Below are 23313 nucleotides of genomic sequence, written 5' to 3'. Positions count from 1 at the left end.
CTACCTTTCTGTACACAACTTACTATGGTTGGATTGTGTACAAAGTTTGCTTAAAAATATTTCCATTTATCATTCCAAAACAAAATACGATTTTGTACCAGTGAGAAAAACTGTTTAGTCATTCTGAAGATGTCCAAGAATGTCACTACCAAAGAACATAATTCTTCAGTTCATATTCTTTCCTTCAACTTTCATTTGTATATCCACACTGTGGTTCACAGGTTTTCCGTTTTCCATTTACCTTTTAATCAAGTTAAGAGGATTTAGGTTTATGCATCATAGTCAATACATTACAGTCACAGTTTGATGCATACTAATATATATGAAAATAGGAACCTAAGTTCCATTTTAATCAGATAATTCAACATTAGAGTCTTCATATTTGGCCTTGGCAATTTCTTCAGGTAGCTCCCTCATCATGAGAATATGTGTTAACATGGTATCCAGGATCCCAGGGTCTACTGGGAATGTGGAGTACCACATGGGGTAGGTCAAACACATCATTTCTCTGTTTCATGCTTTCAAAACATTTTAGAACTCATGAATACAGACTGGATATGTTAGTGGGTTGTTGGTATTCTCTGGTATTTCCATACCCACTAAGACTTCAGCATCTTCGTTTTGTTTCCTCTTGCCAACAGTTATCTGTTTATGAGTCCTGGTTTTTGAAAGTGGGAATAGCCTCAACTATATCATCTTGGTATCATATTTCATAGTCCTGATCCATCTCATCACATGAGACAGGAAAGCTTCAAGTGCTCAGTAGCATTCTTTAGTTGAAAGTATTTGGTACTTAAAAGACAAAAAAACGAACAAATGAAAAAGAAAGTATTTGGCACTGACAAAAGGAAGGTGTACAAGAGGACAATTGATGAGTACCCATGTTTGCATACTCACACATGCTCAATGTGAGACAAAAATGTAACCATTAGGAAATATTGCAGGTTCCTATATTTTCAAGATATTACGTTTAATCATAAACCTGGAGTATGAGCCAGTGAAAATGTTATCTACGCTATCATTTTCAAAAAGGTATTGTTGAATTCAATGCATAAGTATATGATATTGTCTAGAAAATATTTTTCACCATTTTATCTCTGCACCTATTGGATACACCAGCATATGCCCAAACTCAATTCATAAATGCTTTGTTCTTCAAAATCCTTGGACATTGGGAAGGTGGCAGAGTCAGGGCTTCTGTGTACTTGCATCCCTGATGCTTTTTGCTGTAACCATCAGGACTGTATCTTATAAGAAATTTAGAATTCACTGTTGGCAGAGCAGCAGGAGTACTTGCCACTGATACTACATAAGCTATAATGGAGTTGATTATTTTTTTCTTAGAGATGAGAGCCCTGCTGAAGGAGCTTGCACCATGGAAATACTTGCGGCATTGTTTGGTGAAAGTGGGTCACACATCTTGTGCTGGCTACAGAGCATCAAGATACAAAGCAAGTTATAAAAATGTGTTATTCCCTCTCACCTTTCAAAGACTCACTGAATTTACCTTACCACCAATATCACATTTGGCCAGCTGATAAAATAAAACTGTATATTTAGATATGCATTCTTTACAACAAACTCTTCCACCTCTTCTCCCAGAATACCACTCCTCCCCTACAAATTATTCTGTACTGATTTGGGTGATGGCTGTAAACAGTAACTGCACATTTTACAGAGAGTTTCCCAGTATTTTATCATGTCAAGTTCCTATAGAAATTTGCAACCTTCACTACAGAATGACTTGGTAGCACCTGAGAATCACACAGGCTCTACTACATTTTTTTCAATTTTATAATATCTATACATTGCCATCACATTATTTACTTTCTTATATTCACCAGAACTACTACTGCCACAGAACTGAAACATTTTACCCTTACAGTCAAGAAGTTCTGATTTTGTCACAAAAAAAGGCGGTTACAGTGCTCACACTTGTTTCACACTTCGTGCTTAACAGCAACACCCGCTATTCTCACAAGAATTCCCATTTAGGCTGTTAGCAGAATAAAACTTAGAGGAGCAGGTATCACTGCAAAGTTTATGCACCACATTCTGGTAATTAACATCATGTCAAATAGCAGTGTCTTTCTGACACCTGCTGCATTGGGTTGAAATACTATTTGTATTTATGGTAAAAATAGGTTTCCTTTTTAGTTCATATGTTGAAAAGATTATCCTATTCACACTGAATAATACATTCCTATGCATAAATATAAATGTGAAACTTTACCTCATATCATGCACCCATACACACACACACACACAAAGACAACAACTCAAAAATGATCCAAAGACCTATATGTATTAGCCAAAACTATAAATCTTCTAGAAAAATATATAGATGAAAATGATTGTGAAATATGTATCGGTTTAAATCTGTGGTATACCCCAGAAAAGCCACGTCCTTTAATCCCCATTCAATATTGCAGGGTGGGGGCTTTTTGATTATCCATGGAGATGTGACCCACCCAGTTGTGGGTGTAATTTTGATTAGATAGGTTCTATGGAGATGTGTCTCCACCCATTCATGGTGGGGTTGCTTACTGGAGCCTTTTAAGAGGGAACCATTTTAGAAAAAGATTTAGAGTCACATAGCCAGAGACCTTTGGAGATGAAGGAAATTGCCCCCTGGGGGAGCTTCATGAAACAAGAAGCCTGGAGAGAAAGCTAGTAGATGTCGCAGTGTTTGCCATGTACCTTTCCAGCTGAGAGAGAAATCCTGAACCTCATCAGCCTTTCTTGTTGGTGCCTTAATTTGGACATTTTCACAGACGTAGAACTGTAAACTTGCAACTTAATAAAATCCACCTTTTAAAAAGCCATTCCATTTCTGGTATATTACATTCTGGCAGTTTGCAAACTAGAACACATGGCTTAGGCAAGGAATTTTCACATAGGACATATAATCAATCATAAAAATGATGTAGTAAAATTTACCAAAATGAAAATATTTTGCTCTTAAAAATAGATATCATTAAGGGCAAGCAGTGAATAGGCAAGTAAGAAAAAACATTTGTAAAATGCATATCTCATAAGGAATCAATTCCCAAATATTAAGAAGCCTTACTACATAAAAATAACAATAAAATTAAGAATAAAGAGGATAAGCGTATTCTCAGAAGTTGAATTAATAATGAAAATGCACAAATATAAGTTAATAGTACTCATGAAACTGTCTCAGATGTGGTCTTATCCACCAATGGAAACCTAACACCTCTTGCTATTTTATATATCTTTGCCTTGGTTAATGCTCTCTTAGGTACCTTAATTTATCTGCCTTTCCTCCGTATTATGACTATTAACATGTATAACTCAGTGTAATGATTATCTACTCTTGGAATCCTTCCATACTTTGAAGTTTAGGTAACTCCCTTTTTCTGTGCTTCCCTAGCAGTAACTGCTTCAGCCATTCTTTCTAGCACCTCTTTTTTTAGCACTTCTCACCCTGGATTGTACTGTTCTACTTTTTCCTCATATGCCATTGCTTCATTTAACCATGTAACAAAGAAATACACACTAATTTTGGTGATCATTAAATAACAGCTTCTTCACAAAGAAGACAAACATCACAGTCTCTCCACATAAGTTCTTCTTATCAAAGATCTTTTGAAGAAATTGGAGTTAAATGAAATAGCAATTTAAAAATAATATATATGTATATTATGTATAAATTACTCTCCTATAACATACCAAGCAACAGCAGCAAGACAGTTAATCTCCGAGTACCAGAATCACCAGAATAATTCTGAACCAACACTAAGCCCCAAGGAGAAAGTCATCTTAAGGTAACCTAAACTCGAAGGAAAGCTGAAGGTACTTAACCATATATAGAATTGAAAGTGGTATCATCTTAAATGATTTATCCTGATAAGCAGCAAGAGAGCTCTTAGAAATTCATTATATAGCTACCTAATGCTGTGATGTTTTCTATGCTGCTTTTGAAAACCCATGACCTCTTTATTCCCTCTTCCTTTTTCCTCTTCAGAGCTATAGAATTGTGAAATGCAAGTTTGGAGAATTGCTGAGAACAGTCCAATCTCCCTGCCAAATGGACATCTTGGGGGATATAACTTGTGTTCATTAGAGCAAATCTTGCTGTTTAGGAAGCCAGCTCACCTGCTGGAGTTGGGAAGAACATTAGGCAGGCAGATGTTAGCACTTCTTAAAGGGCAGAACGAATAGCCATTATTAAGGGCTGGAGCCTTACCTAAGGAATGGCCTTGAAGGGTAATGAACTTGTGGATCTGTTCTGGATCTTATTTGTTTGTTTTTATTACAGAAAACTAGCCTCTTCTGTGAAATGAAATGAAAATGAAAAGATCATGTCTAGTATTTTCCCACAAATTTAAACCATCAAATACGGTTATTCTGTTATTTCATGCCTTGACTTTCACATTGTCAGTTTTACTTCTTTTGAAACTACTTTAACATACATAGCAAAGGCCTTTTCTTCAAACTTATCCCTTGTAATGAATGGTTTTAAGTGGAGAAGTATAAGGACTTTTATGTTTTAGGGATACTCTTGCCTACATACAGAAAGATAGTTTAGGTCATTGTAATGCAAGCTTTCAGTAATAAATAAATATCAATTAGCCATTCTTTCAAAGATCTGGGGTCACATCGTAATACTAATTAATTTATGCACTGTTTTAAGCACTGAGAATATGTTCATGAGGGGGCAGGGGACCAGGAAAAAAGTCATACCTTCATGAAGCTACCATACTCTTCGGGCTAGAAAGACAAGAAATATAATAGATAATGCCATTAAGACCAAAAATATAATAGATAATGCCACTATGTAGTACAATAGGAGGTATTTAAATACTAAAGAAAGAAATGGCACCCAAATAAGGGAGGATAGGAGAGCTTTGGAAAAGGCTATAATTATGACCAGGATGGTTTGGGCAGCCCTCATGAGAAGATGGCACCTGCACAAAGATTAAGGAAGAGAGGAAGTAAGTCTTGCACATATTTGAAGAAAGGGCATTCCAGGCAGAGGGAACACTAGTAGGAAGCTCCAAGATTAGAGGGATACCTGGCAAGTTCAAGGAGCAGTGAGGCTGGAATAGAATGAGCAAGAACAGAAAAGTGGTAAATAATGTCAAAGGTACTATGCCATTATTGAGATTTGACATTTACTCTGAGAAAAACAGGATGTCCTTGGAGAGTTCTGAGCAGGGATGTGGCATTATCTGAAAAACATTTTAATGGGATGTTTCAGTTAACTAGCCCAAAATTGTATATATCCAGTGTTTCAATTTTAACTATAAATGGAGACAACATAGAAAGAATGGCTGGATAAGGAAAACAAGTTGGGAATCTATTGCTATAATCAATACCAGAGATTATAGTGTAGGCGTGATGTGATAAGTAAAGGATTCTGGGCATATTTGAAGGTAGAAGCAAATGCTGATAGATTATAAACAAAACAAGATTAAGGGATAATATTATGAGGTTTTGTTTTGAGCATATTAAGTTTGAGACAGCTGGATGTCTACAGACTTTCTAATAGAAACACGTGGAAATGTCAGGCAGACAGTTGGATAGAGTATGAATTTCAGGGTAAAAGTAAAATCTGGAAAGATAAACTTGAAGATGACCAGCAAGAAACTCTGTTAAAAGCCAGGAGATGTGATAATACCCCAAAGGACTTCACTTCAGAAGTGGAAGAGAAGTGGTCTGAAGACTGAATCCAAAGAGCCTCCACTGTTAATAGCAGCAGAAAAGAATGGAGGGATATGAAGGGAATGTGGCTGTTTAGAAGCCAAGTACAAATGTATGCCCTGATGAACGGAATAGTGAGTTGTGTCATATGCTGCTGTTATGCTAAATAAAATGAGATGGAAAATAAACTCATTATCTGAATAAACGAAAAGCCTGGCACTGCTATGCAAGTGTCTAATATATGCTTACAGACATTCTGTTACATTAAACGTAAAGTATAAAAAGAAATGCAGGCATACTTTTGGGAATGTATTTTATCACTGTGGGTTACTAATTAATTAAACAACCTTGCATTACAATTAGGCAACTGATATATCCACTGCTTGAGAGCGAAGACATAACATGGGATGTGCACTGTTAAAAACCCGGGTTTGCATCACCATTCTTGAATGTATTAGGTCAGTTAACTAGACCAAAATTGTATATATCCAGTGATTCAATTTTAACTATAAATGGAAACTATAATAGCCAGTTTATAGGACTGTAATAATATTATAGACTCCTTATAGATTTAGCAAAAATTATCTAGTAGTTACAGTAACATTAAAATTATATTGAATGCCTTCTCATCCAACATGTCATAATGAGCATACACATTTACAGCCTTTTCCTCCTGAAATACCATTCCAGTAACAATAAAACAATAAAAAGTGATAAATATTCAACAATAGCACCACCAGAAAAAGGGAAGGGGTCATCAACAGATAAGGATTTCAATATGCTTCTGGAAGAGGTGAAAGTAGATGGAGCAGTAGAAGCTGATAAAGGAGAACAGAGTGAGCTGCAGTCAAGGACATGAGTTGTGTAGGAACAGTGTAAAGTACCTGACTTGCTTTATCTCATTAATCCTAAACTTGTTTATATAAGGAATGTTAGTGTCTCCATTATATATGAGGAGTCTGAGGCTGGGGCAGGTTAAGGGCTTTGACTCTTATCCTAAACCTAGGAAGTATAGAGCCAAGATATGATTCCTTGTCTGTACTCCATTCCATGATAATAGCAAAAGAAACCAAAAGATAAGATATACCCATAAACACAATGTGTTTATTATGGTATGAGATTTTTTTTAACTGTTATATGTTTTTAAATGCAATTTTAGACATCACAATAAATCTTACTTATAGATTTAGCTGTATTTGTCTAAATTTCCTTCCAATCTCTACATTTGTTAAAATCCAAACAAGATCAATCACTTTTCCTCAAATTAATTTTTTGAGGGGTGATATGCATGTATCTAGGAAAAGGCAATGCATTACTATTAGTAAATCCCCTTGGCAAACTGCTATATAAGCATTGAACAATGACTTACAAAGCTAGGAAAGAGTAAAAGACATGTTGGTGCATTAGCAAGAGCTTTATGAGTTTAGGAAATGTCAATAAGGGATGATAAGCAAGGGATATAGTATTTAAGGACCATGGTGCAATGGAGTGAGGCAAAATAATCTTGAGCAATAATATGACTGATAATCTATTTAATGTCCTAGAGGAAAAGAATGTTGGTATGAGGTTGGTCACTCTAAAATCAACTCCTAGATCACATAACAACTGAATCTCTTTAGGCTTCATGAGTCTAGAGAGTTTCCATATTCTGAACACATAAACTTCCCTTGTCTAAAGCAGCTATACTTTAAATATCTACCAGCATAATAGTAATCTTAAGGATATCCAGTATTATTTGGAAGTGAAAACAAAATACAAATTATAAAATCTTAAACTATAATGAAACTCTGATTCAATTTAAGTAAAAAATGTGCATACCTCTTATGCTAACACTTTTATATTAAGATGATAGCAGAAGAGAGTATTGGAGAAGACTATTAACTGTTTTAATCCAAGTCTTATAAGTAGACTATGGTATAAAGACTGTAATAAAGGATTCAGAAATTCAAGTTTTGCAGGGTGTCAAAAAATTACCAATTTTTTTATACAGATTTTGATGCCAGCAAGCAAATAAACCTTTTAGTGTGTCAGGCTGTTATGATAACTACTTCACCATGGGTTGGCTTAAGCAACAGGAATTCATTTGCTCATAGTTTTGAGACTAGAAGAAGGCTAAAATCAAGGTATCAGCATGGCTTGCTTTCTCCCCATACACTAGCATTCCAATGCTGGCTGCCAGCAATCCTTGTGGTCCCTTGGCTTACATTTCTGCCTCCTACCACATGGTGATGTATACTCTGTTCTTGTCTCCTACCACATGGTGATGTACACTCTGTTCTTGTCTCCCACCACATGGTGATGTACACTCTGTTCTTTTTCCTGTGACTTCAGGGTTCTCCTTATGATCCTCTAATAATCTGCATTAAAGCCAACCCTACTTGAATTGGCCACACCTCAACTGAAAATAACATCTTCAAGAGATCCTATTTACACAAATTCACACAAATAGGCATATGAATTAAAATTAAGGGAAGAATAGGGAAAGATGACATTATAGCAAGTTATGAGATTTAGTTCATACTCCAGAGCAGTTAGTAAATAATGAGAAACTGCATGGAACAACAGTTGGGGAGACATCAGTGACTGGACACACATCATTCCAGTCTGGAGCTGGTGGAACAGCCGAAACCCCACAAAGAACTGTAAGTCTTTCAAGCTGTGGAGGCTGGTGCCCCTTCCCAAGACCCTGGCAGCCTGGTTCCCTGAGGAGAAAGGAAATAGTCTTTTCTAGTAGCAAGAAGTTAGCTCAACCAAGTTCCAGTTGAGAAATTAAGACATTCTGACTGCTAAAGACCGGCCCTAAGAACAGATAAACCTGGAGTAAGAACTAAAAGAGCTAGTATCTTATACCCAGAAGAGAGGGGTGGGGCTAATGAAAAAAAAAATACAGGGTTGTTTTGAGCTGGACAGCGCAAAATACTGGAAAAGGGCTGGGCCCTAGGAAAAGGGGGCACAAAAACCCCAGGGACACACAGAGCCACATACCAACCCCAGCTGTTTATTGGCAATGCTGAAGAGTCCTGCTTTGAAAAGGCTAATTTTGTTTTTTGCTTTTTTTTTTTTTACTTCTTAGCAGGCCATTAGATCAAACTCTTGACACTCTGTTGTAGGCCTCCATTATTTCATCTCTTCTCTTATGCCTTTCATTGCTATAAATACTGTGATTTGTTTTTTCAAACTTTCAGGTTCTTTTTACATTTTCCCAATATCTTCTTTATATACCTCACCTCTTTTGCCATATCTTTGTTAACTCATTGATTTTATTTTTGATGCAATTTTGCATGTCTGTACAAACATCCTGAATTAGTTGTTTCAACTCCTGCATCTTATTTGAAGTGTTGGTTTGTTCCTTTGACTGGGTCATTTCTTCAGTTTTCCTAGTCTGACTTGTTATTTTTTGCTGGCATCTAGGTATCTGATTTCCTTAGTTTATTTTAGAGGTCATTTTCACTCTTTTACCTAGGGTGTCTTGTTCGATGGCTTTGTTCTCTATCTGTTCTTTGACATTCAGTTTAACTTATTCTATACTTCCAGCATAGGTTCTGTTTAACTGATTAGGATTTTTCAGTTTGTTTTGTCTTTTTGCCTTGCCTATAAGGAACCTCTTTTTGAAGAGAGTCTCCTCAGATATGATTGACTGAGTCAAATTTTTCCAAGCCAGACTAGCCCACCTCTCAGGACAGGAAAGTCCCAGAATCAAGTTTACCTGAGGGTAAGATCCAGCAGGTTGTCAGATTGTCCGATGAAGCCTCTAGACATTCTGCTTTTCCTATCCTTCTCAGCATGTGGCCCTTGTCTATCTGCAACTTCCCACCAGTGTAAAGTGATGTGGTGCCTTTCACTTCAGCAGCCTCTCCCTGCCATTTGTGTGGTTGAGAACAGAGTTTGTGGTAGAGGGCGGACTTAGGTTCCTTTGCTTTTACAGCCCCTGGGGCCTGAATTCCCTTTAGGAAGGCTGTCACTTGAGCTGGGCTCCACCCCCTCTTTCCTTGGGGAAGATATACCCTTTAGGGAATTGTCCCCCTTCACCTATTTATTTTGTCTCTCAGGCATGGCTTAATTCTGCCTTTGCCTGGGGCAGTATATTTGAAGAGGTAGAATAAAGGATTAGTGAACTAGAGAACAGGACATCTGAAAAGAAAATATAGGGAAAAGAGTGGAAAAATATGAGCAGGGTCTCAGGGAATTGAATGACAACACAAAGCACATGAATATACATGGCATGCATGTCCCAGAAGAAGAGAGGGAAAAGGAGGAGAAAGATTTATGGATGATATAGGACTACAAATTTCCCATCGCTAATGAAAGACCTAAAATTACAAATTGAAGAAGTGCAACATACCCCATCCAGAATAGATCTAAATAGAACTACTCCAAGACACTTACTAATTACATTGGCAAATGTCAAAGACACAGAGGAAATTTTGAAAGCACCAAAAGAAAAGCAATCCATCATACACAGGGAAAGCTCAATAAGACAATGGGTAAATTTCTCAGCAGAAACCTATGGAGACAAGAAGGCTGTGATACAATATATTTAAGATTCTGAAAGAGAAAAACTACCAACCAAGAATTCTATACCCAGAAAAACAGCCCTTAAAAATGAGGGGGAGATTATTTTCAGACAAACAGCCACTGAGAGAATTTGTGACTAAGAGACCAGCTAAACAAGATTTACTAAAAGGAAAATTACAGGCAGAGAGGAAAAGATAGGAGAGAGAGACCCAGATCTCAGAGGAGCACAGAAATGATACGTATCAGTAATGGTATAAAGAAAACAAAAATAAGAGATAACGTATAAATTTCAAAAATGAAATGATAGAAGAAAGCACTCCCTTTACAGTAATAACATTAAATATTAAAGGATTAAATTCCCCAATCAAAAAGATTGGCAGAACAAATTTAAGAATAAGACCCATCTATATGATGTCTAGAGGATACTCACTTTAAACCCAAGAAGAAAAACAGACTGAAAGTGAAAGGTTGGAAAAGTATATTTCACACAAATAACAACCAGAAAAGAGCATGGGAAACCACACTAATATCCATCAAATTGGATTTCAAATGCAAAACAATTAAAACAGACTAAGAAGGACACTGTATTAAGAAAAGGAACAATTCAACAAGAAGACATAACAATCATAAATACTTATGCATGAGCCAGAGTGCTCCAAAATGCATGAGGCCAACACTGACAATATTGAAGGGAGAAGGAGACACCTCTACTTATAGTCAGAGACTTCAATTCCCTGCTCTCATCAATGGATAAAACATCTAGACAGAGGATCAATAAGGAACAAAGATTTTGAATATACAATAAATAAACTAGACTTTAAAGGAATTTATAGAACGTTGTACCCCAACAGCCAGATATACATTTTTCTCAAGTGCTCATGCATCAATCTCAAGGACAGACTATATGCTGAATCACAAAGCCAGTCTCAATAACTTTTAAAAAATATTTTGAAAATAAACAAAATACTTTCTTGGATCATAACAGAATGAAGATGGAAATTAATAACAGGCAGAGGCCCAGAAAATTTGCAAATATATGGAGGCTAAACCACACACTATTAAACAACCAATGGGTCAAGGAAGAAGTTACAAGAGAAATTAGTAAATATTTCAAGGCAAATGCAAATGAAAACACAACATGTCACAATCTACGGACACAGCAAAGTGGTGCTGAGAGGGAAATTTAGAGCCCTAAATGTATGTATTAAAAAAAGAAGAAAGAGAAAAAATTGAGGAACTAACTGTCTACCTGGAAGAAATAGAGAAAAAAAAAAGGACAGAAAATTAACCCAAAAGCAAACAGAAGGAAAGAATAATGAAGATTAGAGCAGAAATAAAAGAAATTGAGAACATGAAACAACAGAGAAAAATAAAAAAAAACCAGAAACTGGTTCTTTGAGAAAATCCATAAAATTGATGGACAGTTAGCTAGGCTGACAAAGAATAAAGAGAGAGGATGTAAATAATTAAAACCAGAAATGGAAGAGGAGACATAACAACTGACCCTGCAGAAATAAAAGTGGTAATGAAGGTACTATGAGCAACTATATGCTAATAAACTAGACAGTGTATATGAAATGGACAACTCCTTAGAAAGGCATGAACAATCAATATTGACTGAAGAAGAAATACATGACTTCAACAAGCCCCCAATATCAAATACGAGAGTTAAATCAGTCATCAAGAAGCTCCCAAAAAAGGAAAGTCCAGGACCAGAAGGCATCACTTGTGAATTTTAACAAGCATTTTAAGAAAGAATTAGTATCAATCCTGCCCACACTCTTTTAAAAAATTGAAGAGAAGAGAAAGCTACCTAACTTATTCTGTGAAACCATATTGTATAATGATAAAATTTTTGCAGTATGACTGTTTGATCATGAGTACTTTGTATCTGATGTTCCTTTTATCCATGGTATGGAGAGATGAGTAAAAAGAAATATGCATAAAACATAACTAATTAGGGAGGTGAGGAGTAAAATAAATTGGGTAGATTGAACTACTAGTGGTCAATGAGAGGGAGGGGAAAAGGACAGGGAAAGCTACCTAACTCATTCTATGAAGTCAACATCACCCTAATACCAAAGCCAGTCAAAGATACTCCAAGAAAAGAAAATTAAGGACCAATCTCATTAATTAATATAGATGGAAAAATCCTCAACAAAATAATTGCTAATCAAATCCAGCAGCACATTAAAAGTATTATACACTATGACTAAAGTATGATTTCTTCCAAGTATTCAAGGCTGGGTCAACACAAGAAAATCAATTAATATAATATACCATGCCAACAAATCAATGTGAAAAAACACATGATCTCTCGGTTGATGCAGAAAAGGCATTTGACAAAATTCAACATCATTTCTTGATAAAAACACTTCCAAGGATTGGAACAGAAGGGAACTTCTTCAACAGGATAAGTGGAATATATGAAAAAATCCACAGCTAACATAATCCTCAACAGGGAGAGACTAAAAGTTTTTTCTCTGAGATCAGGAACAAGAAAAGGATGCCCACTGTCACCACAGCTATTCGACATTGTGCTGGAAGTTCTAGCCAGAGCAATTAGATGAGAAAAAGGCATCCAACTTGGAAAGGAAGAAGTAAAACCCTTACTATTTGCAGATGACATGATGCTATATGTGAAATATCCTGAAAAAATCTATAGCAAAGCTGCTAGAGCTAATAAATGAGGACAACAAAGTATCAGGGAAAATCAACAGCCCAAAATAAGTAGTGATTCTATACATTAGCAATGAACAATCTGAGAAGGAAATCAAGGAAAAAATTCCATTTACAATAGCAACCATAAGAATCAAATATTTAGGTACAAATTTAACTATGGATTAAAAAGATCTACAAACAGAAAACTACAAGAAATTGCAAAAAGAAGTCATGTAAGAAAATTAATGGAAGGGTATACTGTTTTCATGGGTTGGAAGACTAAATATAGTTAAAACTATATTTTTCATGGATTGGAAGACTAAATATAGTTAAAACCCAAATTCATTTATAGATTCCATACAATACAGATTAAAATCCCCAAAATTTATGTTATAGAAATAGAAAAACCAATAACCAAAGTTCTCAAAGTTAAACACTTTTGTGAATCAAAGAACTTTGTCAGCAAAATTAAATGTCAGCCTGCACAATGGGAAAAAATATTTGGAAACCACACATCAGATAAGGTTTTAATATCCAAAATAAATAAAAAAGATTCTACAACTCAACAACAAACAGACAAACAACAAAATTTAAAAATCGTTTTTATTTATTCTGGCTATTAAAACACACACAGAAACTTTTAAGAAGAGGAAATACAAATGGCTAAAAGGCATATTAAAAGATGTTTAATTTCACTGGCTATTAGGGAAATACAAATCAAAACCATAATATTATATCATTTGACACCCCAGAATGGCCATTATTAAAAAAAAAAAACAAAACAGAAAACAACAAGAGCTGGAGAGGATGTGGAGAAAGAGGCACATTTATCCACTGTAGGTAGGAATGTGAAACGGTGCAACCACTCTGGAATGCAGTTTGATGTTTCCTCAGGCAGCTAAGTATAGAATTGCCATATGATCCACGAGTTCCATTACTAGATATATGTAATGAATATAATTCAAAGGATCTGAAAGCAAGGACACAAACAGAAATTTGCACACCGATGTTTATAGCAGCATTATTTAAAACTGTATATAACATGGATGGATCTTGAGGACATTTTGCGGATGGAAAGTGGTCAGAAACAAAAAGTCAAATACCTCATGGTCTCACTAATGTTGAATTAATATTAGTGAGTGAGCTTTGAGAATTGAATTTAAGACACAGGTTATCAGGAGATAGAAATAGGGTAGAGATTGGGCTTTCGGTGACGGAGTACTGAATATGTAATATGACTGATTATAAAATTCAGATACAGATAGCAAAATACTATCTGTTGGTATTACAATAATATAAGTACACGGAATGAAGCTGAATTTGTATATGATTGAGAGATAAAGGCTGGGGGCATGTATGACACCTGGAGGAAAAATAGAATTTAAAGACTGAGACGGTATAACTTAGAAATGCCTGGAGTGAACTGATGGTGATCAGTTGTACAAATATAAGAATGCTTTTGCATGAGAGAGAACAAATGAATATCAGCATTGTAAGTTGTTGAAATAGGATGGTATAAAGGAAAAAATACAGTCAATGCAAGCCCAGGTCTATATCAGTAACACTGTGATACGCTTCCACTGAATGTAAAAACAAAGGCATTATGCCAAAACTAAATGTCAAGAAGTGGGGAATATGGAGGGTTATGGGATTTTTGTGTGTGTGTGGGAGAAAAAGAAATGTCTTATATATATATATATTGTAGTGGCAAAAACATGGCTATGTGATTATACCGGGGACCATTTATTCTTTACTTAGGTTGGATTGTATGATGTGCAAATAAAACTGTCTAAAAATGAACAGAGAGAAACAAGTGCTGGAGAAAACACAGAGATAGAGATGTACCTACTAACTGTTGTCAGAGGTGCAGTCCCTTTGGAGGGCAGTGTGGTGGTTCCACAGGAGGCTGGGGTGGGGGTGGGGGGTTGCTATATGATCCCACAACCCCATTACTAGGCATATACCTGGAAGAACTGAGAGTGGGGACACGAATGGACATTTACACATTTGTGTTTATGGTGGCAATGTTCATGATTCACAATAGATGGAGGTGGCCTAAGAGTACTGTGACTGAGGAAGGGAAGGGGGAACTGTGGTGTATACATTTAACAACTACTGAGTGGTTGCAAAAGGAATGAAGTGTGATGCATGCAACTAGCTGAATGAACCTTGAGGACAATATGTTGAATGAAACATCAGAAACCAAAAGGCAAATATTATGCCTCACTCATATGGATTTGGAGAATTGAAGTTGAGAGTGTGAGTTATCAGGTTGGTGCCTTATGAAAACGGTCCTAGATTTAAACTCTTACAGCAGCAGTCACATCTATTCAGAGTTGTAGCCATCATTTCTAAATTCTGAGATACTGAGCTATTTGTGTATAACTTGACCATTCCTTGAATCTTCGGGTATTTATGTGACACCTGAGACTCAGAGTTAGGACTCTGAAACTATGGAAGTCAGCATCACCCCATATAGCAACTGTTCAAAAAGTTGAAAATGTGATCAGCCTTCACCTAGAGATATGAATGAAGCTGATCTGGGTAGAACTAAGGTAAATCAGAATACAGGGTAAAGGGTGGGATATATATGGTCTGGATTTTAAAACTTCAACTTCTGTGTGAGACCAAAGGAACAGATGTTTATTTGGTACAAAATGTTTATTTTGGTTAGTACATTACCTAATTTAAATCTATTGTCAGCTTATTTGAACACCATAATTGCACAGAATCTTGAATATGGTGTGAGGTCTTATTGGTTTGCATAGGTTAGTGTCATACCTCAATATATCCCAGAGTTTTCTGGGCAGAGAGTAAAAAAAGATTTGCAAAGTCCCCTTAGGGGGCTGGGGAGAAAGGAGGAAATATTCAACTTTTCCATCTGGGGAATTCCTGATACTCTCGCAAGCAGTGAGGACAACCATATCAATAGACTGAGCCCTTATCTTGGGGTTCAACCCTATGGAACTTATTCCTGCAAATGAGAAGTTAAGCCTACTGATAATTATGCTTAAGGGTCACCCCCAGAGAACCTCTTTTGTTGCTCAGAAGTGGCCTCTCTAAGCCAACTCCGTGGCTGAATTCATTATCCTCCCCCCTACATGGGACATGACACCCAGATGTGTAAATCTCCCTGGCAACATAGGATAGGACTCCAAGGGGATGAGCATCCTGGGATTGAGAAAGACTTCTTGACACAAAGAAGGAAGAGAGAAATGAGATAATATTAATTTTCTGTGGCTGAGATGTTTCAAACAGAGTTGAAAGCTTATCCTGGAGGTTATTCTTATTCATTATATACATATCCCTTTTTAGTCTATGGTATTTTGGAGGAGCTAGAGGAAGTATCTGAAACTGTTGAACTGTATTCTTGCAGCCTTGATTCTTGAAAATGCTTGTATAACTATACAGTTTTTACAATGTGATCATGTGATTGTAAAAACCTTCTGTCTGAGGCTCCTTTTATCCAAGGTGTGGACAGATGGGTAAAAAAATAAGGACAACAAATAAATAAATAATGGGGGCAGGGATAAGGGTAAAAAAAAATTGGGTAGATTGAAATACTGGGGGTCAATAACAGGGAAGAGTAAAGGGTACGGGATATATGAGTTTTTTCTTTTTTTCTTTTTATCTCTTTTTCTGGAGTGATGCAAATGTTCTAAAAGTGATCATGGTTATGAATACACAACTATATGATGATATTATGAGTTACTGATTGTATACTTTGGATGGACAGTACGTGTGTGAAGATATCTCAATAAAAATATTTTGAAAAAGATTAAGAACATGTATTTGTTGGGATGCATAAATTCTAAGTACAACAAACTGGATATGAGAGATGTTTTTTTTTTCCATTTTCAATTCATAATTTTCTAGACCCATTGTCAACTATTGACAGATTTTTAGGAAAATTAAAAGTTGAAGTTTTAAGGAATATATTATTACTAAAATTCTGCTAGTTACTATGCCCCGTTTTATGTACTAAAATATCAAGACATGATTACAAGTTGACACTCACTGATTTAGTGGTAGTACTGGTGGTGGTGATAGTAGATGTACCAATACTTTTATTCACTTGCTATTTACCAGGCACTATTGCAAACATTATACGTGCATTAATTCATTCAATCCTTGCAAACAACCCTATGAGATAGGAATTACATTAATTTTGTTTATGAAGAAGCACAGTTGCACATGTTGATTAAATTGCCCAAGTTTACACTGCTTCTTAATGAAGGAACTGGGTTTCAAATACGGGCACTCTGGCTCCTATATGCAGCTACTTCAGAAGAAAACATTTACAGCTATTAAAATATGAATATTATAAATTTATTTTGAAAACAATATGTACCTTCAAAACAGACTACTCTTTCAAACAGATTTATAAATACACTGATAATTATGCATTTTAGGGGTAGTCGCAATAAAAAATATTTGCAATGGTCTCCAAATTATCACAATATCCTAATGACTGTTGGCATATATTTACATATGATGAAGTTCATGGGTCCTGTTGATTTCACATAGAATACAAATAATTTTTCAATTTGTATTGTGATGAATTATGCATTCTTTCTGGATAAAGAATGATTCCTTTTCCTTAATAATAATGAATTATTATTATTCATTAAATAATATTTGCATCACATTATTTTATTCCATTTTCTAGGATTTTTTAAAATTATTCTTTCATATTAATATTTTATTTGACTACATCTTTCTTATTTGACAGTAATCAGATTTTGATATTAGATTTATCCTGATCTTATAAAATGATTGGAAGCTTACAATTTTTTTCTTATCATGAGATACTTGAAACAAGTTAGTTCCATCTCACTTTTTCAAAGTTATATAGAATTCACACATGATCCTTCTGAATCTCGTGGGTTTTTTTTCCTTTTAAAGAACTAATCATTTTAATAATCTCCAATAAGAAATTGAGCTTTTAAACATGGTACTTGCTACTGATTAAGATTTTGATAATTTTTGCAAAATAAAAAGCTATACAAATAATTGTTATGGAATTAGTCTAAAAATAGAGAAAAATTTTCAAAAGAGAATTCCAGAATATATATCAGTGTATATGAGACAGTCACCTATGTGAAAGGTGTTTGTGCTGGTTGGAAAGACCCTAGAAAGGCCATGTTTTCATCAAAATCTCATTTCATAAAAGCAGAATAATCCCTATTTACTACCGTATGTTTGAATCTGTAATTAGATCATCTCCCTGGAGATGTAACTCAATCAAGAGTGGTTATTAAGATGGATTAGGTGATGACAGATCTCCACCCATTTGGGTGGGTCTTGGTTAGTTACTGGAGTCCTATAAAAGAGGAAATAATTTGGAGAATGAGCGATTCAGAGAGAGCAGAGAATACTACCGCACCACGAAGAAGAAAGTCCATCAGCCAGCGACCTTTGGAGAAGAGGAAAGAAAACACCTCCAGGGGAGCTTCATCAAACAGGAAGCCAGGAGAGAAAGCTCACAGGTGATGCTGTGTTTGCCATGTGCCCTTCCAGCTGAGAGAGAAGCTCTGACTCTGTTCGCCCTGTGCCTTCCACTTGAGAGAGAAACCCTGAACTTCATCGGCCTTCTTGAACCTAGGTTCAAGATTGGACAGTTCTATAGACTTGTTTTAATTGGAACATTTTCTCGGCTTTAGAACTGTAAACTAGCAACTTTTTAAATTCCCCTTTTTAAAAGCCATTCTGTTTCTGGTATATTGCATTCTGGAAGCTAGCAAACTAGAACAGTGTTATTTTAATTTAGTCAGGAAAGAAATTAATAATTATTACATCATTATGACACAACTGGCTATGTTAATGAAGGAAATTAAATAGGCTCCTGTATCAGAATTGATTTTGGCCCGAAGTAACAGAAATCAATTAAGATATATGTGTTGATCTGTCTCACTTAGAAAGTTTAGAAGCAATTTTATATCTTTTAGGATATTTTTTATTTATACATCTTCTTCTATAACAGCATCTTTAATGGTTTATATTGGACCATAGATTTATATTTTGGAATTTACCAAACATATGTTTTCATCATCATTTTTATTGATATATCCCTGCAAATAATGCATTTATGTATATAGCTTGGTACCATCTTTGTCTCTTGGTCACTAAAACTTCTGTCCCCAAAGAAACACATAAAAATAAAATATGATCCATGACATCTGCATTGCAATTGACACCTAGGAAAGCACAATGCTACACATATGAAACTTTATTGGGTTTTCACAATGCATATAACTAGTGGAGGGGATTCTTAGGTATATGCTTCTTGCTCTTTTTATATAGAACACTCCGGATTGAGAATCCCTAGATTGGTTCTATTCCTGACTTTAAAATAAATTACCTGTGGCTCTTTGGACAAATCACTTAACTTCTTTGGGTCTTAATTTTCTCATTTTTAAATTAAGTGGTTGAATTAGATAAGTGGGTCTCATCTCTGGCTGTACATTAGAATCACATTATGAACATTAAAAAGTTATTGATGGGATGGACAATCATGGTTCAAAGGCAGAGTTCTCTGACCTGCCATACTGGAGACCCAGGTTCAGTTCCCAGTGTCTGCCCTTGAAAGAAAAAAAAAAAAATATATATATATATATATATATATATATATATATATATATATATATAGCCAGATACCATCCCCAGGGATTTTGGAATAATTGTGGTAGAGGAAGAACCAACTTGTGTTTAAAACTTCTCAGGTGATTTTGATTTTAATGTGCAGCCTGAGTTGAAAACTACTGGGCTAGATCTCACCTAACAGCCTTCTCCCATTCCATCTTTAGGAATTACATACATCTATCAGTGAATTGAAATTTTGATACATTTCATCTTCTCTTGACTTTTATATATTTAATGATAAAATAGGCTTTTCACTACTTCACAATACAAAATTATAGCATGGAAAAATTATATTTCATAAGAATATATTTGATTATTAGCAATTTTACTATGTGAACCATGAGTTATTTTTTAGGGTACTTATATATCTCAGGCTATGTGCATGGAGACCCCATGACTTGAACATATAGCAAACACTATACTGATGCGTATACATTGCAGCATCTGAAACACATCTAATGGCCAAAATACTATATTGGAGTGTCCTGGTGGTATCTTCATGAAACCTGAATTTGGGATGATTACTTTTGTCAATATAGAGAAAACCACGTATGACTTTTTGTCAGCCTGTACTTACACTTCATTTAAATGTGCTTTTAAGTTTTTTCCAATAAAGGTTATAGCTATTTCTTGAAAAGCCTAAAAAATATACTAAAAATTAAATATTTAAAAATTGTAGTTTCCTACAGAATCTAATTAAACCCAGTAACTCCAATGTCTGCATATTTATTCAGTTTAGTGTAAATCAATATTTCTGGCCTTAATAGCTCTACTGAGTGCTCAGCAACAGGTTTAAACAAAAAACTGATATGCACACAGATCCTACCCTGTCCCCCATAAAGACCAAAACTGAAATCACATTCTTGACTTTCAAGCTCCAGATCCACAAATATTCTTCATCTTAGCTAATGACATCACCATCTGCCCAATCACCTATTGTTGGAAATTTTAGCATCATCCTTTTTTAACCTGTTCACACTCACTCCCTGTGACTGAGTCACCAACTGAGATTTTTAATTTTGCTTGGTTGTTAGTAACTTGTTTTCTTTATACTAAGAATTCACATATTAAACAACATATATAGGTGTCACAGTCAGGTTCATGTATCACCTTGGCCAGGTGGTGGTACCGGTTTGTCTGGCTGGGCAAGTGCTGGCCTGTCTGCTACAATGACATTTCATAGAATTAAATCATGATCGTGTCAGCTGCATCCACAGCTGATTTGCATTTGTAATCAGCCAAGGGGAGTGTCTTCTGCAATGAGTGATGCTTAATCTAATCACTGGAAGCCTTTTAAAGAGGATTCAGAAGAGACAACTTCTCTTATTGCTTTGGCCAGTGAGCCTCTCCTGTGAAGTCGTCCAGACCCCTCATCAGACTCATCAGGTTCACAGCCTGCCCTACAGATTTTGGATCCACAGTTATGTGAGACACTTTTATAAATTTTACTTCTGCAGATATTTCCTGCTGATTTTGTTTCTCTAGAAAACCCTAGCTAATACAACAGGGAATGAGGATAAAAGAAAAAAAAAGGAAGTTAAGCTTCAAATCAACTTCATTCATAGTTGACTTAAATGTGAACTGTCCCTACCTTAAAATGTCTGCAAAAGATTAGGGTAAACTGTCTGGAAGAAAATAGCATAAGCCAAAATCTCAATATAGCCCTAACAATTATGCACAGAATATTTAAAACATCACTAAGGAAAATTAAAGAATTTCATATACATAGAAAGATATAGCACATTCATGAACTAAAAAACTGATTGTTATACCTTTGTCCATCCAATCATATGAAATTCTGGAAATTGGTAAGATGATTTTAAAATTTATTTGAAAATTAAAAGCAAAAATGAGTAAGACAGGGCCGTGCAATGGTGGCCCAGTGGCAGAATTCTCACCTGCCAATCGAGACCTGGGTTCGATTCCCGGAGCCTGCTCATGCCAAAAAAAAAAAAAAAAAAAAATAGGTAAGACAAACTTGAAGAAGGACAAAATAGAAACATCATACCATCACATATTGAAACTTGATTTCTGTAAAGGAATGTTAATTAAACCTTGGTATCAGAGAAATGATAGACACAATGACCACTATATCAAAATAAAACATCTTTAAACAGACAGGTAAATCTAGATCTATAAACAGATATATAAATGCTTGATTGATGACAAAGCTGGCATTTCAGAGCAATGGGGAAACGAAGGTTTTTTCTGTAGTTGGTAGAAATAAGGATCACGATTCATCTTGACCTGTCTCATGTAATACATATAATTCAAGGTTTTACGCCTAAGTATGAGTGATTAAAAATATATAAAGCTTCTAGAAGATAATATTGATGAATATTTTCACGACTTTAGGATAGGCAAATATGTATTTCAAAGCACGTACAAAGCGGTTAATAAATTAGACTAAATTAAAATTAAACATTTCTATTCATCAAAAAATGCCATTAAGAGAGTAAAAAGGTAGGTCGCAAAAAGGAAGAAGATGGCTAAAATATGTATACATGAGAAAGGACCTTAATCCAAAATGCATAAAGAACTCTGACAAATCAATAAGAGCAAGATAGAACAAAATTTTTCAAAATGTATTATCAGAAAAGGATATCCAAACATCTGATAAACATATGAAAAAGTGCCCAGGGCAATGGTGTCTCATCAGGCAGAGCTCTTGCCTGCCATGCTGGAGACCAGGGTTCAATTCCCAGTGCCTGCCTGTGCCAAAAAAAACCCAAAAAAGTGCCCAACTTCATTATTCATTAGGGAAATAAAAATTAGAATCAAAGTGCAAAATTATCTTTCTACATAAAAATATAGAAGATCCAAATGCAAAATAGTGGTAAGGTTTTGAGAAACTGTAACTACTTTGAAAAATTATTTGGGAAATATATATACTTGTCCTATGACCCAGTAATTCTCCTAATTATTCATCAAATGGAAATGTGTATGTTCATTCATGAAATATATACAAGAATGTTAATAGAAACACTGTTTATAATGGCAAAAGTTGCAAACAACTCACATGTCTATCAATAGAGAAATAGCTAAATTTTGGTATATTCACACTATACAGTATTCTCTAACAATGAAAATGAGCAAACTGTTGATTAAATGGATAGATCTCATGAGCATTATCGAACAAAATAAGCAAAAACAAAATAATCCATACTTTATTATTCATTTTATAAAAAGTACAAAACAGGCAGAACATTGTTTTATGACATTACAATTTAGGTTTCCTTGAGGCAAGAAGGATGGCATAATAAATGGAAGGGAACATCCTTCTCTCACTGTTTTTCCCTCAGCTGGGAAGTTAATTTTATCACCGGAGTTCACTGAAATTCAGTTTTTCTTCTTCAGGGTGAAATTTTGAAGAAAACATGTAAAAAAGCACGTGCCTTTAATCTATCAACCTGACGTATAAGAATGAGCTACATACCAACATGCAAGGCAGGCCAGGAATCTTTTCTTCCATCTAGACTGGCAACCTTCTACCTACCTCTGGAGTAGGGATAACTCAGTTAACCTATTCGGTTATTCCCGATTTTTAATAAAGGAAGCCAGGGACACTCATAGAAATTACCATGCAATAGTCTATCCCTGCACCCAGCCTCACTCCACTAGATGACAAGATATATATACACACCAAACTTTTCCTCAGATTCATAACCCTCTGGTTTCCACTGCAGCTGATAATTCATCTACAATTAAATCCATGGGGGAGGGAAACCTTTGCAGCTACTCAAACAGAACTCATGGCCTTATCCAAACCCAGTTGTCATATGTCAGAAGCCATCTCTGGCTCAGCTGGCAAGGTACTGGTAGATGCAA

The 23313-nt window shown here is 35.4% G+C and overlaps 2 pseudogenes; both read right to left on the bottom strand.

Annotated features, from left to right (window-relative positions):
• Positions 1-348: 348 nt before the first annotated feature.
• LOC143682670 (zinc finger MYM-type protein 4 pseudogene) lies at positions 349-1133 on the bottom strand (annotated as a pseudogene).
• LOC143683266 (zinc finger MYM-type protein 4 pseudogene) overlaps positions 1133-23313 on the bottom strand; it is a 46276-nt pseudogene continuing 24095 nt past the window's right edge.

Source organism: Tamandua tetradactyla, chromosome 5 (assembly GCF_023851605.1).
Source record: "Tamandua tetradactyla isolate mTamTet1 chromosome 5, mTamTet1.pri, whole genome shotgun sequence".
In the NCBI taxonomy this organism is placed as follows: Eukaryota; Metazoa; Chordata; class Mammalia; order Pilosa; family Myrmecophagidae; genus Tamandua; species Tamandua tetradactyla.
Note: the sequence above shows the minus strand (reverse complement) of the source record. Positions and strands in the feature narration are given on the sequence as shown.